General features: G+C 37.9%; 1 pseudogene; it reads right to left on the reverse strand.

Annotated features, from left to right (window-relative positions):
• Window positions 1-1,076: 1,076 nt before the first annotated feature.
• LOC130036520 (mitochondrial import inner membrane translocase subunit Tim17-A-like) lies at window positions 1,077-1,952 on the reverse strand (annotated as a pseudogene).
• Between the last annotated feature and the right edge of the window lie 6,985 nt (window positions 1,953-8,937).

Below are 8,937 nucleotides of genomic sequence, written 5' to 3' on the forward strand. Positions count from 1 at the left end.
ATTGTCTGAAAAAGTGTGCTTAGTTCTTCTCATTAAAGGTTGTTAGTACCCTGCATAAAAACCTGAAAAAAAAAAGAACTTCATGTGCAAACATTTCAAAATCAGTGTTTGATTTTGCTTTTTATTTATTCATTTTTTTGCTTGAGGGGAGTTGGAGGGAGGGCTCACCCAGCTGTGCTCAGGGTTTACTTCTGGCTCTGTGCCCAGGCATTACTCCTGGCAGTGATGGGGAACCAATCTGTGGTTCCAGGAATAAAATCAGTGTTGACATTATGCAAGGCAAGAGCTTTAGCCGCTGTACTATCTCTCTGCCCCATCTATTGGAGTTTTTATTTTTTTATTTTACTTTTTAACAGAATATATTTAATTTCACGCACACAGAAAACCAAGCTTCCCTAGTGATCCCCTCCCTCCATAATTCTTTCTCAGAATTGGATAGAACAAACACGGGTGCATCAAAAGTAGAAAGCATTTTTTTTAATTTGCCATCCTCAAGACCAAGAAAATCAAAGCATATTTGATTTTCAAAGTAAAGGTATTTCACCATAGTCTCCAATCCATAAAATATCACTGTGCATAGCACAATTCATCTCAGACATAATTTACCACCAATGAGATGCAGGAACTTTCAGTGAACCTTAGTTCACGATCTTAAGTAGTCAAGGATGAAAAGTAGAACTTAATAATTTGTCTTAAAAGAAAGAGCCAGTCCCAGGAGCTTGCTTTATTGTTTGACTAACAGGAAACACAACTGGGTGAGAAGTGTCCAAGGAAATGACAACCTGAATCTTACTGCTGTTAGCGCTCTGGTCCTTCTATTCCTAAGCACTTTAGCATACTTGATTTTCAGGATATTAGACAGGTATTTTGATCACAAAGGCAACCCAAGTGTGAATAAATAAATGAACAATCTTTCACACACTCCATTCATGTTTCATTAAATAGGAAAGTGTTGAATGTCTCTTCATTGCCTGTTTGGCCGTAGTTGTCCCATCAATATTTTTAAAACAGACTAACTCCATCTTCCGGAATCCCTTCTACAGCTTAGCCTGTCACAGAATCCTGGGTAAGAAGTCCTACTGATACTGCCAGTAGTCACCAAAAGGGGAGGGTGTCAACTGGATTGAAGGTAACTGGGACGGGTCTTTGGCAAACTGCAGACCTGGGTCTTCGGAAACTGTGCAGAGGAGAACTTTATCAGTAAGATACCAGCTCCTTTGAACAAAGCCAGGAGAATGCCATCCATCGCAGTGGAGCCAACCATGGTCACAGGGCCCGTCTAAATATTGTTTCCCAGTATCCCTCCCACCCCTCATGCCCCCCCCATCCCACCCTGCCTCTGTGGCAGGACATTCCCTTATGTTCTCTCTCTCCTTTTGGGTGCTGTGGTTTGCAAAAGAGGCATTGAGTGGCAATCATGTTTGGTCTATAGTCTACTTTCAGCATACCATCTCCCATCCTGGGAGGCTCCTCCCCAACACCCTTTATTTGGTGGAGGATGGGCACTGGTGGAGGGATGGGTACTGGATCATTGTATAACTGAAACCCAAGCACAAAAATTTGTAAGTCTACAACTGTATCTTATGGTGTTTCACTAATAAAAAATTTTTTAAAAAATTAAAAATTAAAAAAATAAATAGTCTTGCTGCCAGGATGACTTCTGTTAAGGTGCCGCTTGTGATGGAGTTCTATGGGTCTTCCTTTCCTTGGACCCGAACCAGACTGTAGTCAATCATGGAGAGGAGACTTCTCCAGACTGCGAAGCTCCCTCCCAACTGTGGAGCTTTGGTTTTAATAGCTGTCAAACTCCCTCGAAGTCTGTGGTTTACTGCCACTGGAGAATTGAGGAAACCTTTGATGGCTTGGAAGATCCCACGGCGGATGGTTCCCATGGTAAAGGCACCAACACAATCATCTACCATCTACCAGGAACAAACCTCAGACTCCTCCATCCGGACTCCGGCGCCTTGAGTGATGCCGGACGAGCCTGGAGTTTTCATTTTTAAGAAAATAATTACATGATCCAATCTATTTTCTATAACTTTATCAGTAACATGGAAAGTAAGTCAGAAAGAAAAAAATTATAAAAGCAGGAAACAGCTACAGTAAAGTGTGATCACAATAGTAATCAGTGAACAACTAGCAGAAAGATGAGAAAAAGGGGATCTACAGATCAACAAAGTATAATGTCAAGACCTTATGTGGAGTCTGACATAATAAAGCACTGTAGCACTGTCTTCCTGTTGTTCATTGATTTGCTCCAGCGGGCACCAGTAACATCTTCATTGTGAGATTTGTTACAATTTTTGGCATATCCAATACACCACAGGGAGCTTGCCAGGCTCTGCCATGAGGAAAGAATACTCTCAGTAGCTTGCCGGGTTCTCTGAGAAGGGCGGAGGACTCAAACCCAGGTCAGCTGCATGCAAGGCAAACGTCCTGTCAGCTGTGCTATAACTCCAGCCCCAACAAAATAAAGGAGCCGAGGAGCTGGGGAGACAAAATAAAAACACTTTAAATTTAAAAATTATGCTTAAAGAATTTTAAATATAAATTCCACATTAATATTTGATGAATTTGGCTTTATTGTACTCCTCTCTATTCTGTATATGTGTAAATTCTCTATAAAAATAAAGTTGGAAAGAGAAAGAATAACTGAGCAATGGGAACATAAAGGAGGAAATGGATTTCAGGGCCTTGTTGGAGATTTAGCTCAAAGATGTGGTAATAATTTGGAAGATAAGATGGAGAGAAAAAGGGATTCAAATTTAATTTGGTTTCAAGTTTTGTCTCAGTTAATATGGGTAAGTCATATGCACAGGAAAAAAAACACAATATTTTTTTCCAGGAGACATCTAGTAATGTCTAATATTTTCAGTTCACTTAAAAAAGATTGGCTCTAACATTCTTAGTTAATGGATAAAGTGGAAGCACTATGTCCAACTGCAATGCAATCCTTGAATCTTTCAGATTTAATTTTGTCAGAGCTTTCTGTATTTGGGAAGATAGAAGAACCGGAGGTTATTTAAATATCTTAGAAAAGTACCCTAAAGGGCCAGAGAGACATGACAACAGGTAAGCTTTGCACTCAGCCAATGGGGGCTTAATCACCGGCACATTTGGTTCCCAGGCACCTTCAGGAATAATCCTTCGTCATAGCTGAGACTCATCCAGGAACCCCCACCCCCTATCCCCACCAAGAAAAAAATAAAACAGTATCCTTAAAGATGTGATGTGAGAAAATAATTTTTATTTCATACTGCTTCTTTTGGGCTAGAGTGATAGGACAGTGGGTAGGGCGTTTGCCTTGCACATGGCTGACCTGGTTTTGATTCCTCCGCCTCTCTCGGAGAGCCCGGCAAGATAACGAGAGTATCTCTGTCCGCATGGCAAAGCCTTGAAAGCTACCCGTAACTTATTCAATATGCCAAAAACAGTAACAACAAGTCTCACAATGTGTTGTGAGACGTTACTGGTGCCCACTCAAGCAAATCGATGAACAACAGGAGGACTGTGCTACAGTACTACTGCTTCTTCTAGCAATACATAAACATGACCAGGATGACCTCATATTGGAAATTCCAACCTGTGCTTTTTTGCTTTTTTTGCCTTGTTGATTATAGCATCTATAATGAGGTTCCTCCAGGAGAGAGGAGGCATAATTCAGTTGAGCAAAGTGGAGAGCTTTTTTGTTATTTATTTATTTACTTATTTTACCATACTCACTCTCCCTCTCACAATTCCTTTTGTAATTATTTTGTGAAAAACAAAACAGTCTCTAACATCAAGACAATTTTGAACTATTCAGCCAGAATGAAGAGATCCCACCAACTACATCTGGCCAAAGTTTAAAATATCAAGGTTTCTTACCTACTGTGGATGAAGTTTGCTATTTTGTCTTCTTTGTGATGATTATTTTCCTCTCACTGAAAAGTGATTTCTCTAGCTATTAGTTATTGTGTGCAAGGTAGCTAACACCCTGATCTTCTACTTTTTATTTTAGCTGTATATCCTATTATGTAGCTTGACTCCCCCAATGAATTAGTCTTCCTTTGCACCCCAAGACAACTGAAGTGGCCCTCTCATCTCCCTGTGTAGAGAGACAAAAATCCCGATCTTGTTATTGCAGAGCTGATACTCAGCCAATGAAAGAAGGAGGGCAGAGCACGCAGGCCATGCTCACAGTAAACATGACTATCCAAGAATACTCCTACAATCCTGGAAAGGAAGCATCTCCAAGTTGGAACAAAACATGAGTATTTAGTTCATAATTTCTAGGGTTTTTTTTATCTTTGCTCTGTTAGAGTTCACTATGGATTCAACTTCAGCAGCTGGGGGCTGGGTGTCAATAATTAGCACTAGGGATGATAGCAAGACCTCTTTGAAAGGAAGATATTTATGTATATACATACACACACAAAAATCTTCAAAACTGCCTGTGTTGGAAAGTGAAAATTTATTTTAAAAAAGGCAGACATAAAAGAAGAAATTGTTTATTTGTTTGTTTGCCTTTATAAAACCCATTTGGGAGAAGCATCCATATACATACATCAGTTCTCTAGCCTGTCCCAGTTACACTGATGCTAGAGACGTCCTTTGTTAGAAATTAATGTGTGTAATAAAGTTTTACATTTTTCATATGTTTTCAAGTATATGAGCTATATTTCTTTTGACTGCATAATTACTTTTTGTATGCAAGAAAAATGAGGTGCTTAGTCCTAAGTAAATAATCTCAAAACAAAACAAGAATAATAGTTGCACTCTTTTCATCTTCTGGATTGTACACAATAAATATTTTCAGAAACTTTTAAGTTACATCATTGTGATTGATGAAGAAAAAAGAAAAATTTCATTGAATCAGAACTAAGTTCAGACAAAATTATGCCCCACCCTCATACTTTTGTTCCATTCCACATGTGCTTAAAGCATGGACAGATTATACCTACTAGCATTTTTCCTACTTTAAATTAATTTCCAAAGTGTTTTCCTTTTATCCTTTAAAGGCAACATTGACTCAGTATATGGCCTTTGAGATTTAAAGCAGCTTAAGTAGCCGATTTTTTTCTCTGGATAGGTGCTTTCAATAACTTTTAATTTCTTGCAGGAGAGAATGTTGTCAACAAAATTAGGTTGTATTGATTAGAGTTCCTCTTCTTTAAATAAATGACATCTTGAAGACTAACCTTTCCATTACTTCTAAACAATGGGCCTATTTTTTCTTTAATAAAGGAAACCAGCTGTCATTTACACATTGAAAAACCAATTTGGGTTTTTGAAAATATTTATGTGGTTTGCAATATTGACACTGAAAGGTTATCAAGAATATCCCTTTGAGCACCAAATAAAGGATGTTTGGAGGATCCTCCCAGGAGGGGAGATGCATGTCGAAAGTAGACTATGGACTGAACATGTTTGCCACTCAATGCCTCTTTTGCAGACCACAACACCCAAAAGGAGAGAGAGAACACAGGGGATTGCCCTGCCACAGAGACAGGGGGGATGGGGGGATGGGGGTGGGAGGGATATTATCCATGGTGGTGGAAAATGGGCACTGGTGGAGGGATGGGTATCTGATCATTGTATAATTGAAACCAAAGCACAAAAAATTGTAAATCTACAACTTTAAAATAAATAAAATAAAATAAAGGGGAAAAAAAAAGAAAAAAAAAAAGAATATCCCTTTACCTACTTTTAACACTCAAATTTCATCCAGCATGGTCATTCCCAGCTATTGCCATACTGGTCTTATCTTTATCTTACCTACTCCACTCCACACACGATGCCCAAAAGGAAAGAGAGAGAGAGAGAGAGAGAGAGAGAGACAGAGACAGAGACAGAGACAGAGACAGAGACAGAGACAGAGAGAGAAGAAAAGGTCCACCATAGAGGCAGTCTAGGGGACAAAGGTGGGGGTGGGGCTTATGGAAGGGAACCTGGAGACAGGTGCTGGGCAATGTACACTGGGTACACTGGTGGAGGGATAGGTGTTGGAATACTGTGTGACAGAATCTAATCATGAACAGCTACAAAGGGTCTATCTCACAGTGATTCAATAAAAAAATTAAAAATATAATAAAGACAACTTGTAGTTTTATGTGCAGGCTATAAAATCTCAAATTGGGAAGGGGGCTAGCAGTGCTAAAATGCTAACAGACTTATTAAGAGACCCCTAACCCTTTCAAGTTGCTGGCTCCACTCTAATTGCTAACCTGTCTATTGCTTTCTTTGCCCTCTCAAGTAGCAATTAATTATGCCCTAGATTTTGTAAAATGTTTTAGTTTTGTAAAAATATTCTAAATCTTGCCAACTTTGAATAAACCAGGAAAATACTGTTATCTTCAGTTGGGTTTGAGGGATCCTACATAAAGTATCAGTGCTATATATTTTCTTCATCTTGAATAATGATAGTTATAATTCCAACTATATCTGAAAATGGTTAGCAAAACAAAAAAACATGTGTTTTTTAGGGCTCTCTTTTCTGTCTCTGTCTTTCTCTGTCTCTCTCTCTCTCTGAATCTGTCTGTCTCTCTCTTTCTCTCTTTCTTTCTCTCTCTTTCCTGGAACAACATGAAAAAATACCTGTGTGCTTGTGCATATGTTTATGTATGTGTGATTGTATCAAGCTAGAAAACAGATACCAAAATTCACATCTAACAGTGACTATCTGCTAAAGACTTCAAATGATTCCATTATTTCTTATACTACTTGTGGTTTAGATGTTTTATTATAAATATGTTATTATAAATATGTAAAATTACTGTTAGTAGTTCTAACTTCTTAGTAAAATTGAGAAAGTGAGTCAAATGAAAGTTTTAAATATTTTTTGCAAAATTTGAAGCAGTACCTATCCTCTAAAAGTTATATCTGAATTTGGGATACTGAGAATAGATGAGCTTATCTGTTCAAAGAAATAAAATAAAGAAAAAGATCAATAGAGTGTGTACCACAGGGCAATCTGCCGTGGTAAAGTTGGAAGAGAGAATTATTACAAATAATGAGAAATCTGAGGATCTTGAGATTTCAAAGGCTATAGTGAGGCATGAAGATGAGGATATTTTCTTAGTTCAGAAAGTTTGCTTTATATACTCATTTGTTTGTTTGAGGAATCTACTTATAAAGAATATAGTACAATCTACTTATAAAGAATAGTACAATACAATACCAGTGACTTGCAAAGCACTGAGAGAAATGAGGTACTAAAGAAGAGGTCATTTTCAATATCCAAGTACTGCACATTTCCTAAAAGGTCATTTTCTGCAGTGATGAATAAAAACCATAAAATTATTGTTACTCCTAATCTATATGTGAGAAATATATTAACTTCTGGTTATTCTCTATGTGATCAATGTCATGCTTTGTTCCATTTACCTTTATTAAACTATTCACTGAGGATGGAGTGACTACTTTGGTTCTTATATTCTGAAATATTTTGTGTCACACCTAGCTGTGCTCAGGTCTTACTTCTGGCAAGCTCAGGGGACCACATAGGGAGCTGGGTATTGAACCTGGGTTCAAGGCAAGCAAGGCAAGTGTCCAGATAGCTGTACGATATCTATGGTCCTTACTCTGAATTTTTCTAGGAGATATCACACTACTCACACAACTTTTCTGCCCTCATCTTTTCATACACTCATTGTGATGTTAGTTTAAAAGTTTCTGGTATCTTCCCTTAGCACTAAATCTCTGCTTTTCTCTCTGCTTTCAACCTTTATAGGTCTCTTCACCCCCATCATAAACCTTTCTAAATGAACCACCCTTCCCTCTGCAGTCAGTACCACCTTCTCACAATCTACAAACACCCTAAATTACTTGTCTCCATTAGCCCTTCTTTCATACTTTCTCTAGATTGATCTGCTAGCTCTTCTTACAGATTAAATTGAAATATCTTGAAATTCCATACCACACTGAACAATCCTTCCTTTAAATCCTTGCAGAGTAATAGTTAAACTCCATATACCAACTTCCCTGTTCCAGGTTTTCATTGCAGAGTATTCATTTCTCTGTCTAGATCAGAATCCAATTTCTTTAAAGATGTGTATCACCAAGACAGAGAAGGAACGTGGAGTGGAGATGCTTTACACAGACACATTCTATGATTTACTCATGGTTCTTCCAGCCCGTATTTTAATTTCACATAACCTGCAGTCTTGTAAGAACCAAGCTTACAGTAAGAATCAGCAAACAGTTCTGCCTGGATTACTTAAAAAAAAAAGCTCAGATTCAATTCAAGAGGTGGTGTGTGTGTGTGTGTGTGTATGTGTTTGGGGGTATAAAAAGGGGGTCTAAGGGGGGGTAGTCTTTCACCTCTTCTTATATCTTGTTTCCTCTTGCTCAAAGTGAGATGTGAACCAGTTTCACTTGTTTCCTTCATGTCCTGTATGAATTTAGAAATACTTAAAATCAACATTGCCATTTTTTCTCATAATAAAGATACTCTTCTTATTTCTGTTAGAAAGAAAAAAAACTTTCACACTTTGGGTTTGTTTACTGGATAGAATCCAAAGACAAGGCTGTAAGACAGAGGACAGAGTTTAAATGATGACTTGTCTGTTTATAGATGAGTAATTGGACTTGGTGCACTAGCACTATGGAATGGTGACTTGCAGGTCTGATATTTATTTACACAATTCACTAAATGTAACAGATTTTGAAATATTGCTCATAAATATTTAGAAAATATTGTTTCTAAGTATCTGAAGCTTCTTTACAGTGTATCAGGCTATTTATTTTGAAACAGCATCTCTTTATTATTGAGAGGTAAGGTAAATAGCTGAGCAGAGACGCACAGAGCCTGGTACATAATTAATATTGCGGGGGAGAAAGAAAAAGAGAAGGTTGTTAGAGGGCTGACAATCAGTCCTCCCTCTCAGGAAAGGTTTCTTTAATATGCAGATGAAAATGTTTTCCTTAGCTGTGCATTTGAACTTCCTATACTAA

Source organism: Sorex fumeus, unplaced genomic scaffold (genome assembly GCF_029834395.1).
Source record: "Sorex fumeus unplaced genomic scaffold, SorFum_2.1 ptg000006l, whole genome shotgun sequence".
NCBI classification, from domain to species: domain Eukaryota; kingdom Metazoa; phylum Chordata; class Mammalia; order Eulipotyphla; family Soricidae; genus Sorex; species Sorex fumeus.